Source organism: Carettochelys insculpta, chromosome 5 (assembly GCF_033958435.1).
Source record: "Carettochelys insculpta isolate YL-2023 chromosome 5, ASM3395843v1, whole genome shotgun sequence".
Classification (NCBI taxonomy): domain Eukaryota; kingdom Metazoa; phylum Chordata; order Testudines; family Carettochelyidae; genus Carettochelys; species Carettochelys insculpta.
Window position 1 is genome coordinate 62874514 of NC_134141.1, and position 14459 is coordinate 62888972.

Genomic DNA, 14459 nt, shown 5'->3' on the forward strand with positions numbered 1-14459 from the left:
CCACCTTCTCCCCAGCTGCTCCCACTCTGTCTGTTTGCCAGTTCAACACAGGCATGCTTTTCCATCTTGTGCTCACTCCCCTAGCCTTAACTTGTCACAAATAGCATCTTTATTAATGACCTTGAGAAGGGGATGGATTGCACCCTCAGCAAATTTGCGGATGATACTAAGCTGGGGAGGAGATAGATTGGAGGTTAGGGATAGGGTCCAGAGTGACCTAGATAAATTGGAGGATTTTGCCAAAAGAAGTCTGATGAGGTTCAACAAGGACAAGTGCAGAGGCCTGCACTCGGGACAGAAGAATCCCAAGCATTGTTGCAGGCTGGGGACTGACTGCCTAGGTAGCAGTGCTGCAGAAAAGGACCTGGGGATTACAGTGAAGGAGAGGCTGGATATAAGTCAATAGTGTGCCCTTGTAGCCAAGAAGAGTTATGGCCTATCAGGGTGCGTTAGGAGAAGTATTTGCACCAGATCTAGAGAAGTTATTATTCCCCTCTCTTCGGCAGTGATGAGGCTACATCTGGGTATTGCATCCAGTTCAACCCCCCCACCCCCCCGCACAGAAAGGATGTGGATGCATTAGAGCGGGTCCAGCAGAGGGCAACAAAAATGATTAGGGAGCTGGAGCACATGACCTCTGAGGAGAAGCTGAGGGATTTGGGCTTAGGGCTTATTTAATTTGCAGAAGAGAAGAGTGATGGGTGATTGATAGCAGCCTTCAACCTCCTGAAGGGGCGCTCTAAAGAGCATGGAGGGAGGCTATTCTCAGTCATGATGGATGGCAGGACAAGGAGCATTGGCCTGAAGTTGCAGAGGGAGAGGTGTAGGTTGAGTATTAGGAGAAACTATTTTACCAGTAGGGTGGGGAAGCACTGGAATGCCTTATCTTGAGAGGTGGTGGAATTTCCATTTCTAGAGGTCTTTAAGTCTCTGCTTGACCAAGTCCTGGCTGGGATGATTTAGTTAGGGTTGATGTTGCTTTAGGCAGGGGGCTGGACTAGATGACATCCTCAGATCCCTTGCAACTTTAGGATTCTATGATTCTGTGATCTGAGAATTGCTTAAACATTGGTTTGGCACAGGAATCCATGACTGTGTGTCCCTAATCCCAGCTATGGGGTTTTACAGGAGTCGGGTGGGGGGGTTGATTTAGATTATAAAATCCTTTCGGTGAAGGCCTCTGCCTCCTCTTTATTTTATGAAGGGGCAAGCACACCACTGGCACTCAACAAATAAGAAATTTGCCTAGGTAATGCAGCAAGGTTGTCACAGGGCGTTCTATATGTTTTATGAAAACCATGCTTGTGAATATGAACAGCAGCAATATAGTTTGTGTGAGATACTTCATGTGACATCATTGGAATGGTTATAATCTGCTGAATGTGTATATCCTATTTGTATGCATGTATCGTTCCTGTATTTTGAGTAAGAAATATGAAGTGTCGATCTCATTGACCTGCTAAAGCCCAGGTTGCGAGTTCAGTCCTTGAGGGGGCCATCAGGGACCTGGGACAAATAGAAAAGAGGAAAAGAATAAAAAGGGATGGTGTTTGGTCCTGCCAAGAGAGCAGGGGACTGGACTCTACGACCTCCCGAGGTCCCTTTCAGTTCTGTGAGATGTGTGAGTATCTGTATTACTAATATACTGACATGCTAAGTCAGGGCCCTTGTTAATACTCAAGCAACTTAATGGACCAGTACTCAGAAAAATCATCAGTGAATAGACTTGTTCCTACAAACCTTGTAGTAGGGGCTACGGTTGGTCTTACCAAGATGTGACCATGTCACCTGAGGCTGGGACCCATCTTGGTTGCTGTTTTTCCACTCTAAGGCTGCAGCACATCCTTGGCCAAAACTTCGAAATGGCCATGCTAATGGCCAAATCGAAGAATACTAATGAGGCGCTGAAATGAACATTCGGCGCCTCGTTAGCTTGCCGCCAGCCGCAGCACTTCGAAAGTGCCACTTTTGAATGCCCATGGCTTGGCTACACGGGGGTCCTTTTCAACAACTCTGAGGGTGATCTCTTATTATTTACATATGATGAAGTGGGTCTTTGCCCACAAAAGCTTATGCTCCAAAATATGTTAGTCTATAAGGTGCCACAGGACTGCTTGTTGTTCTCGAAGATCAGACTAACACGGCTACCTCTGTGATTCTTATTATTTGTGGTGTTCTATTTTGTTTAGTAACAAATATTTTTCGGCCTCCTATAACTTATGGCCATTTAAATCCTACCTTTTGTACTTAATAAAATCATTTTGGTCATTAATAAACAGTGAAAGTAAGTGTTTCCAGGGGTGGGGAAAGGAGTCTGTGCCTATCGCTCTTTACCAGAAGAAAGAGGGAGAACATGAGCTTACCTTGCATAAAACTCTGTACAGAGCAAGATAGACTTATCTGGGGTTCACGTCCCACTGAGACTGTGCTGTGACAGGGTGAAACCAGGGGTGCAACTCACAAGAGAAAAAGCAGCTCAGCACAGCCCTGGCAATCAGGCTGAGTGGGAGCAGCTGGGGAAGAGGCTGCCCTAAATCAATTAGGTCCAGCTGGTCCCACTTAAGGCTGCCTTTAAAAACCCTCTCCAGTAGCCCTTGGAAGAAAGTGTAGGAGGAGGTGGGAAAGGAGGTTGGAGATTCAAACAAGCAAGGTGGGCGTCAATAAGCAGTCCAGAAAGTGGCTATTCACAGCAGAGACAGGGAATGGCTCCTGCGGGTACCTGAGGGCACAGCTAGAGGCTGAGGGGACTGAGGACTGAGCCTGTTTGAACCAGGCACAGCTTTTATGTGCTGCACTTTGCGACTTGGAACCAAAGCCCAGACCCCTGGCAGGGGTAAGCAGGCTCCACACAGTGAAGCCATGGCCTGATCAGAGGACTGGGGTCTAGGAGTTACATGGGACATGTGACAGTGCATTGGTTGCTGAGGCAAGTCCCTTTGGCTGAGCCTTCCCACACATGTGCTGATCTTAGTATCTGTACTGTACTGCAGAGGGCTGTGACCCCATCTGTGTCACTACTGGAGGAGGCCCGAGGGGCTTGCTCAGTGGCATAGAGTTTAGGGGCGTCCAAAAGGATATTTGTCCTAAGGAGATCTCTATGACTCAACCCAGTGGGACTAACACTGGGGACAAGCTGGGAAAGGCCCCTAGGCATAAGGCTGGGGGTTAATGCAGTCAGCTCTGGCCCCTCCCTGTGCTCCCTCAGAGCTGCACATAGATGTAGCACAGTGTTCAGTGGCTTTTCAAAGGGGCCCAGAGCTCTTTGAAAGGCCAGGCCCCAGGACAGCTGCCCGCACCAGCCCTGCAGTCCTCACCCACTGCAGCCTGACCTCCCCCATCCCTCTGCCAGCTGCACACCCAACCTGCAGCATCCTTAACCCACCCACCCCACTGACCCTACCTACCACCAGGTTTTAACCCTCCCTCCCACTCATGGCCCCAAACTGCCCCCAACCTTAAACTCCTTCCCCCTCCCCAAACCCCCTACTCAATCCCTGGGAAAACAATGGAGGGGAATCCATTTTGAAGCACTTGGAAGAGGGGAAAGTGACCAAAAGTAGCCAACATGGATTCACCAGGGGCAAGTCCTGTCTGACCAATCTGATTGGCATCTGTGATGAGGTAACAGGCTCTGTGGACATGGGGAAGTCAGTGGATGTGATATACCTTGACTTCAGCAAAGTCTCCCACAACATTCTTGCCCATAAGTTACAGAAATATGGACTGGATCCTTGGACTATAAGATGGATAGAAAGCTGGCTTGATGGTCGGGCCCAACAGGTAGTGGTCAATGGCTCAATATCTGGATGGTGGTCAGTTTCAAGCAGAGTGCCACAAGGCTCGGTTCTGGGGCCAGTGTTGTTCAACATCTTTATTAATGACCTGGATGGGGGACTGGATTGCACCCTTAGCAAGTTTGCAGATGACACAAAACTAGGGGGACAGGTAGATACACTGGAGGCTAGAGAGAGAATCCAGAGTGACCTGAATCAATTAGAAGATTGGGCCAAAAGAATTCTGTTGTGGTTAAACAAGGAGAAGTGCAGAGTCCTGCACCTGTGATGGAAGAATCTCAAGCACTGGTATAGATTGGGGACTGACTGGCTAAGCAGCAGTACGATGGAAAGGGACCTAGGGGTTATCGTGGATGAAAGGCTGGGTATGAGTAAACAGTGTGCTCTTGTAGCCAAGAAGGCTAACGGCATATTGAGATGCATTAGGAGGAGCATTACAAGCAGATCTAGAGAAGTGGTTGTTCTTCTCTATGCGGCACTGGTGAGGCCATATCTGGAATATTGTGTCCAGTTTGGGCCCCCAGTATAAAAAGGATGTGGATTTGCTAGGGCAGGTTCAGCGAAGGGCAACAAAAATGATTAAGGGTCTGGAGCACAAGACCTATGAGGATAGGCTGAGGGATTTGGGCTTGTTTAGTTTACAGAAGAGAAGACTTAGAGGAGATTTAATAGCAGCCTTCAACTTCCTGAAGGGGAGCTCTAAAAAGGAGGGTGAGAAACTGTTGTCAGTGGTGTCAGATGGCAGAACAAGGAGTAATGGTCTGAAGTTGAAGAGGGAGAGGTGTAGGGTAGATATTAGGAAAAACTACTTCACCAGGTGGGTGGTGCAGCCTTGGAATGCGTTGCCTAGAGAGATGGTGGATTCTCCATCCCTTGAAGTTTTTAAGTCCCAGCTAGACAAGATCCTGGCTGGGATAATTTAGTGGGGGTTGATCCTGCTTGAAGCAGGGGGCTGGACTAGATGACCTCCTGAGGTCTCTTCCAGCCCTAGGATTCTATGATTCTATAAACCCAAGGTTCCCTAGCCTTTCAAAAGCAGCACCACATGCTGCCACTCCTTCACCAATCAGAGACTATTTCGTGTATGTTAATGGGAATTTAGCGTCCCTCTTACGAGTTTTCACCTACAAGCAGAAAGTCGGGAACCAATTGTGCTCATAGAGCGAGGGATGAGTGTGTGTGTGTGTGTGTGTATTTTTTTTTTTAATGGCTAAGCCAACTCTTCTTAACTCTACTGGGTGTCTGTCTACAGCCTTTGAGTCTTGAAGGCTTGGATAAGACTTTGATACAGCAGATCTATGTAAGAGTACAATTATTGGCTCTTAATTTAATTTAGATTCCAATCATACCCTCGCTAGTAAGAGTAACTTCTATTGCCACCTGACCCACACATTTTCCATATACTCCACGCTGATTTTTGTACCACAAGGAAAGGAGATTGCAGGTACTGGAGCTACATAAAAATGTATGCATGCACACAAAGTATGTCAAGTGTAGGTGTACACTCATACTGGGGAATGAAAATCAGCCTGGAATTTCCTAAAAATAAAAGTGAACGTTACATTGCAACCGTACAGATTAGCATGCGTTTTTAAGCTAGTGAAATTGTTATGTTGTTAAGTCTTTCCTATGAAGAAACAGAGAGCTGCACTGATCAAAGACAAAGAGATGGAAATGCCTAGGGAATACATGTTTGGAATTAATTTGTTTTTGTTGCAGAATACAAGTATTGACATATGTTAACTCCAATGAAAAAGATCAGATGACTGAAGAAAATATGATAGACGATATCTTTCTGTCAGTAACTGATATTGATGGTATATTAGTTCATTATTCCCTTTGTGAAGTGACATTATGTGTTGCTCTACTAATTAACAGAATGGCTACTTTGCTTTTGTGAACAGAGCTTTTTTCTTCTTCCATTTTTCTGAAGAAATGTTAATTAACTGATTGATATAAAGTAGCTTGGATGAAAGCTGTGATCCTTGTGCTTTAAGAAACCACTGAAATGTCTTTCCATGAATACACAAATTTAGAATTATACAGCCTCAACAGAGATCACTATGCCACTTACACGATATTTAAAGAGCAGATTATAAAACAGCAGCAATTAATTTAAAAATACTCTGCTTATAAAGTTTAACGATAAATAACTTTTTAAAATTGCAAAATACCCAGTTCATCTGTTTTCTTCTTTCCTAGATACCAGTTGTGGTCACTCCAATGGCGGTAGATGTTTTTGCAAATTTTAATTAAGGACCTCTCAAGACTAGGAAAATGGTTGTTTTGTTTTCTTATAAGTCATGCCTGCCACCACTTGGAACTCATCACAGGCACAGTCAGACACGTTTAAACTCAAGTAAGCCTATAGAAGTCAACCCTTGGGATGAGTGTAAGTTACAACATGATTTTAAGGGTGTTTAAACTATGCTTACTTTGGGTGATAAGTGGTATTTCAAATCAGGCTTCTTTTTCATTTGTTTGTGTTCCCCTGGTTTCCAAGAGCCCTAGCCAGGGACCAGGAGCTCAGGCTAGTTAGGTGGTGGTTACAAAGAGACGGGGCCTGCTGTAAAGAGCTTGTGGTAAGCTAATTTGATTTCATAGTAAAACCTTCTCTCCGAGGCTAGAGAGGAGGGCCTTAGTGTAGATGATGTAGGCTTCCACTTGCCAACACTGTTTTAAAAGCTACATCATCTAAATTTACTCGAAGCAGGTCTTCTAGATAAGCTATGTAAAACGGTGGTAGCCCAAGTAACAGCCAGTGGGATATCTATACTGGAGCTTGTATTGTTCCTAACACAGGTGGAACTGTTCTAGGGCTAACAACAATGGGAAATATTTAGGATCTTTTTTGCTTTCCTTCTTACCTCCATGTCTTTTCCCTTCTGTGTTGACAGTACCAGCTATATTCCTTGACCCTGTATATCTGCAAAAAGAAAAAAAAAATGTTTTTAATTTGAATCTAACATACACACACATTTTTAGGCCTATACCCACATAGGCCTGATTTTCAGTCCTCGACATCTGTCTGATTTTTGAGAGTGCACACAAACATCACACACTTTCAGCACACACAGGTGTTTTTACGCCTCTACAGTAAATGCAGTCGACAGTCGCTGTAGTGTACAAATCAGAGATGATCTCCATTGCCAATGCATTTTGATTTCTTCCATCATAGTTGGGAAAATTGGCTTTTGCTGTTGATTTAGCTCTTTTGAAACAGCAGTGATGAAGTGTACACTTGAAAACGGAATGGATTTTTAAATGGTATACATGTTTATCAAACTTATTTCTCCTCTAAATATGAAAGGGTCTGCTTTTCAGTTTCCTCAGCAACTCTGCAGATTGGTTGCATTTTATATGTACTGTCACATAGTGTTGGGGGTATGTGTTTGTCACGTGGGCACTGACTCCGTGGTGTTCCGGTGTTGAAGCAGCCATGGAAAAAAATAAATAGCTGGTGCTTAGAACCCTCCCCCAGCACCTCCCACCCAGTGGTGACTCACCCATTTAAGTCCTCCCCAGCCCTCTCACTACCTACTCCCCACCACAGTCAGCTGTTTTGCGGCATGAAAGAGATTTTGGAAGGACGGGGAGAAGCAGGAATGGGGCATGCCCAGGTGGGGCGAAAGGAGTGGGCTGAGGGCGTGAGGGACAGGGTGGGGACACGGCAAGGGTGCAGAGGGGTTGAGCACTCCTTGGGCTGGAGGAAGCTGGCACCCATGTTTGGTGATGCCGAATGAACATCCGGTATTTCTACACAGTAAAAGTAGGGCATTACAGACTATTTCCACACATTCTACAGTATGCTGTTACCTCTGTGTTTTGGTAAAAGCTTTCTATGGCATTCATCACCACAGTAGCTGAACACCTCACATAAATTAACTTATCCTGACATCATTGCTGTGAGTTAGGGAAGTTTTAATATCCAAAATTATAGATGCAGAAACAAGACATGAAAAGACTGGGTATGTTTATACAGCAAGGGAAAATCTTTCATGCTGAGTCTTGGAGCTTGGGTCAATTGACTCAGTCTTGTGGTTCTAAAAATCACACTTCAGACAGTCCTGTTCAGGCTGTAAGCTGGGCTCAGAAATCTGAGCATCAAGTGTGTGGGGGAAGATCTTTGAGCCTGGACCCAAGTCCAGTTTGAGTCCATTGACCTGTTGCCTCAGACGTACCTAATTCCCTAATCTGCAAAGGTGTTGAGGTCCCTGATTCCCTGTGACAATCCGGCCACTCTCTGTTGACAGAGTGGATCGACAGAGCAATCCACTTCCATGCATGGCTGCAATCTGTGAGCAGAAGTTTTGTCTGAAGATATCTTCTGACAGTAACTTCTGTCAACAAATCACTGTAGTGTAGACATAGCCAAGAAACATTTGTCGACAGATGTTTCTGTTGGAAGAGATTTTTCCAACAAAACGTCTGTTGACAGAGTGTGGCCATACACTAAAGTGGATTCGAAGAGCGCTCCTCTCTGTCAACAGAGCGGCTGGACTGCCTGGCTGCTCTCAACAAAACAGCCAACTGGAAGCACAGCTGGCAGGGCTTCCAGGACACTGGGCAGCTCTGTCTGTCGACAAAATGCCCCCAGAGCATCCGCACAGTGTTTCTGTTGTCAGAATTTCTTGACAAAGGTGCTCTTCCTTGTCTGGGAGAGGCAGAAGGTTGTTGGCAGAAGTGCTGAGTTTTGTCGACAGGCTGTTGCCAAAAGGCATTTTGTGTGTGGACATATGACGAGTTTTATTGACAAAACTCTGGTTTTGTCAAAAAAACTTGCTAGTGTGGCCATAGCCAGAGGGTGCTAGAGTCCAGGCTCCGCAAGTCTTTAACGCAATGAAACAGACTCCACAGCCTGAGCCCTACAAGCCCAAGTCAGCTGGCATTGACCATACGTGTTTTTTCATTTCTATGTAGGCATACCCTCAGTCTCTCCTCAAAACTCATTCTTCAAGCAAACTCAAACTAGAGTGACATACCTTCTTCTTTTTTTCTTTTTTTAAAAAACTTTGTAACCCTCAAGACTTAAGTACTATTGTTCTCCATCCATACAAAGACAGGAACCTTATTCAACGGAGTAGTCCTCATAACGGCTGCTTATTATGGTCTTAAAGGAGTGATTGGGGCCCATTTTGTTCTTTGAGACACGGAGTGGGGTAAGGACATTGGCATGGCTCATTGACCTCAGTGAAACTATTCCACTTTACAGCAGTTGAGCATCTGTCCCATAGTCTTTATTTGTGATATTTGTATTTTTAAGGTATTATATTAATATAGTAGCACTATGTCTTTCTGGGCACATTGGCTACGTCTACACGTGCACCCAACTTCGAAATAGCTTATTTCGATGTTGCGACATCGAAATAGGCTATTTCGATGAATAACGTCTACACGTCCTCCAGGGCTGGCAACGTCGATGTTCAACTTCGACGTTGCTCAGCCCAACATCGAAATAGGCACAACGAGGGAACGTCTACACGGCAAAGTAGCACACATCGAAATAAGGGAGCCAGGCACAGCTGCAGACAGGGTCACGGGGCGGACTCAACAGCAAGCCGCTCCCTTAAAGGGCCCCTCCCAGACACACTTTCATTAAACAGTGCAAGATACACAGAGCCAACAACTAGTTGCAGACCCTGTATATGCAGCACGGACCCCCAGCTGCAGCAGCAGCAGCCAAAAGCCCTGGGCTAAGGGCTGCTGCCCACGGTGACCACAGAGCCCCGCAAGGGCTGGAGAGAGAGTATCTCGAAACCCCCCAGCTGATGGCCGCCATGGAGGACCCCGCTATTTCGATGTTGCGGGACGCGGATCGTCTACACGTCCCTACTTCGATGTTGAACGTCGAAGTAGGGCGCTATTCCCATCCGCTCATGGGGTTAGCGACTTCGACGTCTCGCCGCCTAACGTCGATTTCAACTTCGAAATAGCGCCCAACACGTGTAGACGTGACGGGCGCTATTTCGAAGTTACTGCCGCTACTTCGAAGTAGCGTGCACGTGTAGACGCAGCCATTGTATGGGTAGAGATTAGGAATAAATTAGGATGCCTCTTTACCATTAGCTTGTGTAGATGAATTAAATCTCATACCAAAGCAGTTGGTATTTTTCAAACCGATATTTGGAATTTGACAGATTTCTAATACTATTAATGGTATTATTATTGCCATGAAGGCATTATTAATGTTTGATGCAAAATTTGTTTGCGTATGCTTCTTCCTGGAGAAATCCATTTTCAGAAAACGTGTGCATAAAGGAAAATGGGTATGTCTGTAATACACTTGGTTTTCTTTTACGTCAGGAGGCTACTGCGAAAAGATCCAGAAAGGAATTAAGAACCACTTTGCATATCTGTTCTTTCTGCATGGCTATGTCTAGGTTAGAGCTACTTGTTGACAGAAGGTTTTGTTGAAAGGTACTTTGCAGGTCACATCCAGGTCACAGGTCACATCCAGACGACAAAGCAGATGAAGAAAGCGATCAGCTCTGTTGACAGAGAGTGGCCGGACTGCCTGTCAGCTCTACCAGCAAAATGGCCACCCCGAGCCATAGCAGAGAGGGTCACAGGTCACCATTGCCTTCCGGCAGCTCCAGCAAAATGCTCCCTTAAAGGGACACCCCTGGCCCCAGCCACCCATTCCCTGCCCAGGCTGCAGGTGTGCCTACCTTCACAAGGGACAGCACAGCCAAAGCAGGGCTTTTGGTCTTTCTGGGGGAGACAGCTCATTCCTCGGAGCTGTGGTGTCAGAGCAGTTCCTGGGCTTGTGCTAGCCCCACACTTCAGCACCTGCTGTACCTCCAGACAGCTGTCCTCCTCTTCCTTACGGATGGCAAGCATGAGACCACCTTCCAGGACCTCACCATGGCTGCAAGCTGGTCGCACCTGCGTCTGCCCCCCAGCTGCACAGGCAAATGTGAAGGCCCTGCACCAGTTCTGACTGGTGGGATTGTCTGGTCATGGGGCAGTGGGATGACCAGCAGCGGCTCTAGAACTTCTGAATGTGGAAGGCCAACTTCCTGGAGCTCTGTGCTTGGCTTGCCCCTGCCTCCCAGAGACAGAACACCTGGCTGCAGCCCACCATCCTGCTGGAGAAGTGGATCACTGTTGCCCTCTGGAAGCTTGCCAACCCCAACAGTTTGCCTACCCCAACATGCAGTTCAGCATGGGAAAGTCCGCTCTCGGGGGCCTCCTCATGGCTGCAGTCCCTGCGCAGGGAGGGGGTGGGTTTGTGTTCTGACAAACACCGGTGGCAGCATCAAAGCGGGACACATTGGCCCATAGGAGCTGCCACTCCATAATCTGGGCCATCCTCCAGAAGGTGGCATGGTGGACATGCCGGTGGCCCCTCCAGATGTGGGCTCAGCCTGGTGCTGGTGGGGCTGGCCCAGCCTGCAGATGGTGTAGGTGCAGCTGTAAGGAAGGCAAAGAGGAGAGACAGTGAGCCATTCATGCAGTGCAGCTCCTCGGTCCCTGCCCCTCACCATGAGCAACATCCAACATCCCCAGGCCAAGGGACAGGAATGTCCCGGGAGCAAAGCCCCATGTGACCTGCATAATGGGCCCTGCCGCGTGGGGGCTCCTCAGTGCCCCTGGAACTGTGCTGGCCGCTGTGCCCCCATGCCCCACTCAATGGGCTAGCAGCCACTGGGGGTGTCTGACCACAGAGGGGCCCCACATGGGTGGCAAGTGAGCTGGGAGCAGCCTGGCTCTCCTCAGTACCCTCTCCCCCGTAGCTCACAGCGCTGTCAGCAGGAGCAGGTGCTGCCTAGTCCCTGTAGGCGTGCCCATGTGCTACACCTCTTGGTGTGTTGAGGGCAGGCTGACGCCCTTGTGGCCAGCCCTCTTCCAGCCGTTGTAAGTACTGGCAAGGCACCCCCTCCCAGGTCTCACTCGGTGTCCCACGAGGCTGGCAGCAGGATGCTGCCCGTGCCCAAGTGCTGTCTGCTGGGTCCAGGTGGCACACGCTGTCTTGCACATAGTTTCGAGTGCCAGGAGCACAGCATGAGGTCCTGCCTGAGCCGGCCAGGTGATGCTCATAGGACGCCCTATCTGTGCCCGCCTCCCACGCCATGGGGCATATGAAGCGTGCAGGGTACTCCACGGAGGGACCTTGGCCCAACAGCAACACCACCCTGGACGTGGCCTGGCTGGTGGGGGTCAGGTCCAGGATGAGTAACAATCTGCTGCTGGCCTCTGACTCTGTCTGGCTCCACCTCTGGTGGGACTTGGGGCTCGGAGGTCTCCTGGTGGTGCTCCCGCTGCGGTGGGGGGCCTCAAGTGGTATGTGCATACTGTGGCACAGCGGGAATGTGTGTCCTCCCCCGCCCGTCCCCCCTGGATAGCGTGGAACTCATAGTAATAGGGGCAGTGTCCTGGGCCCAGATATTGCCCTGGCGAAGCTCCTTAGCATGGCCCATACCTGCTCCATGCTTCGGGGTAGGCAGGTGGCCCCTTTCAGCCAGGGCAGTGGCCATCCAAGCATATATCGGGGCATTGTGGTGCCTCACTTTGGGGGTCTTGGAGTCTGTCTTCCTCCCTCTTCTCACTGGCAAATCCAACAGGGCCTGGACCTCGGCCCCGGGTTGGCTCCTGGGACCACTCAGGCCAGTCCTTTGATGGCCCAGGAGCCTCTCAGGCTGCCTGGTGCTCAGCTCTCTGCGAGGCTCTCACCAATGGTGTGGCTGTGAGGGCATGGGGAACTGCAGCCGGTAGTTCTGCTGCTCCCACGCTCTCTGCTTCGTGGCACAGGGTTTCCTGGGCTCCCTGCACAGGGTTTCCTGGGCTCCCTGCAGCTTTAAGAGGGGCCAGAGGCCCGGACCATAGAGTGCTGCTTGCTGTGGACAGGGTGCCCCCTGGGGTACTTGTGCAGTGCTCTGGAGGCCTTTTCTGTTGACCGATTGGGCCCCCCCCGCAGATAATCCAGAACCATGTTTTGTTGACAGAGGTGCTCTTCCTCATGGCAAGCAGGGCGTGGCTGTTTACAGAAGTGCTGCATTCTGTCGATTTACTGTCAACGGAACGCGCTTGGTAATCTGGACGCTCCCTGGGTTTTCTCAATAAACAGCTTTTGTTTTGTCTCTAGTCTAGACATAGCCTAGATGCACACAACTGGCGTAACAACCCCCTCAAAGGTTTTATTTTAAGTGAGAGGAAAGAAAGATCAAGGCTAAGCACTAGAAGACAGCAACACAAACTCTTCAAGTGGGCTTATAACAGGAAATGCCACATGCCACAATGTCCTCACAACCATGTAACCAGGCAGGAATTGAAGAAATGAAACAAGAAAAAACATCTGCTGGATTTATTGATGCATCAGTCAAACACACCACATGCTGCCTGTGAGACAGTGGAAATATAAATCCTGGAACTCTTTTAGATGTATGTTCAGCTTAGCAGCTAAATAACAAAGACAAAACCTAGAAAATCATCAGAAGGGATGAAAGAATGACTCCAGGAGGTGGCCCTCTCTTTCTGGCAGTGCTTCACCTGGGGGGGATGAATTGTGAGCCTGCCGATATAGGAGATGCGTCTCCAAAGCACATGGCTCTTGGAGGTGCCCTGAGAAATGTTTCTCCCTTCCACACTGAACCAAAAACTATCCTGCAGGTATATCTGCTGTTCTGCTGGCCTATTTCCTTATGGTAGCATAAGTCCAGAAGCCGTTTTGCTCTGAAGTACCAAGAGGGAGCTAATATGTCCATGAGGAATTCCAGATATAGAGTAGAGAAAGCTGCTGTGGAGAATAGAGCCTCTCTTCCTTCTGTTCTGGCAATCCACAAAGGTCCTGCACAGAGTGCCTATGCAATACCATGTACATGGCTAGGATGGGAGAGATGGTGTTACAGAAGACACACTCCCTCCATTCCACACTAATATGAACATCAATCTCTAGAAGATGACCTAAGCCATCAGGATTCAATAACACACTTTATGATGGGAGAGGTGTTAACAGGCCATTTCACCTTGAACGGTCCCTTGAAATATGTTATGCTTTACAATTTCTTCCACAGCTGAAGAAGAGCTATGCATAAGCTTAAAATCTTGTCTCTCTCAGCAACATGAGTTAGTCCAATAAAAGATACTACCTCACCCACCCTGTCTCTCTAGTATGCTGAAATGAACACAGTTAAAATATCACTTTATTTGAACCTGTTACATTAAAAACTAGCTGCTCAGACAGCTGCATCTAGAGAAGTGGAATAATCAAGGTGGGGTCCTCTCTGACAGCTAGAAAACATACATTTCTCCTTTAAGAGATGAAATGCACAGATTTCCTTTGGAGGCTGTCTTTTTTTTTTTTTCCTCCTGTTCAAAGCATTTTAACTCTCTTCCGCTTATCATTCAATTTAATGCACCATCTGCTCATTCAGGGCACAGTATTTTCAGCTGAGATATCAAAAGGAAGGGCACATTAATCACACATTAGCACTTTCGAGGAAAGTATGATCTAGAAGCAGCAAATATGTAAATCATGACACTTACTTACTTCTCACATCTTTCTAGAGTGCTGTCTGCAGGAATATGTGCACCTCACAGCTTGCAGCTTTTGCGTGATCTATAAGCACCCAGTCTAAAAGACCGGGCAAATTAGATTTTCTTCATGACATTAGGAAGACTCTAGAATACAGTCCTACGTAAAACCTCATCCACTAGAAATAAAAT

General features: G+C 47.8%; 1 long non-coding RNA gene across 2 annotated transcripts in view; it reads left to right on the plus strand.

Moving 5' to 3' along the window:
• The window catches only part of LOC142013111 (uncharacterized), a 90716-nt gene that overhangs the window by 50000 nt on the left and 26257 nt on the right, over positions 1-14459 (plus strand). Inside the window, exon 4 of one of the 2 annotated variants that reach the window (XR_012645546.1) lies at positions 5997-6186. This is a non-coding gene — a long non-coding RNA (uncharacterized LOC142013111). The remainder of the gene's footprint in view (positions 1-5996; positions 6187-14459) is intronic. The other variant, XR_012645545.1, reaches the window with a different exon arrangement.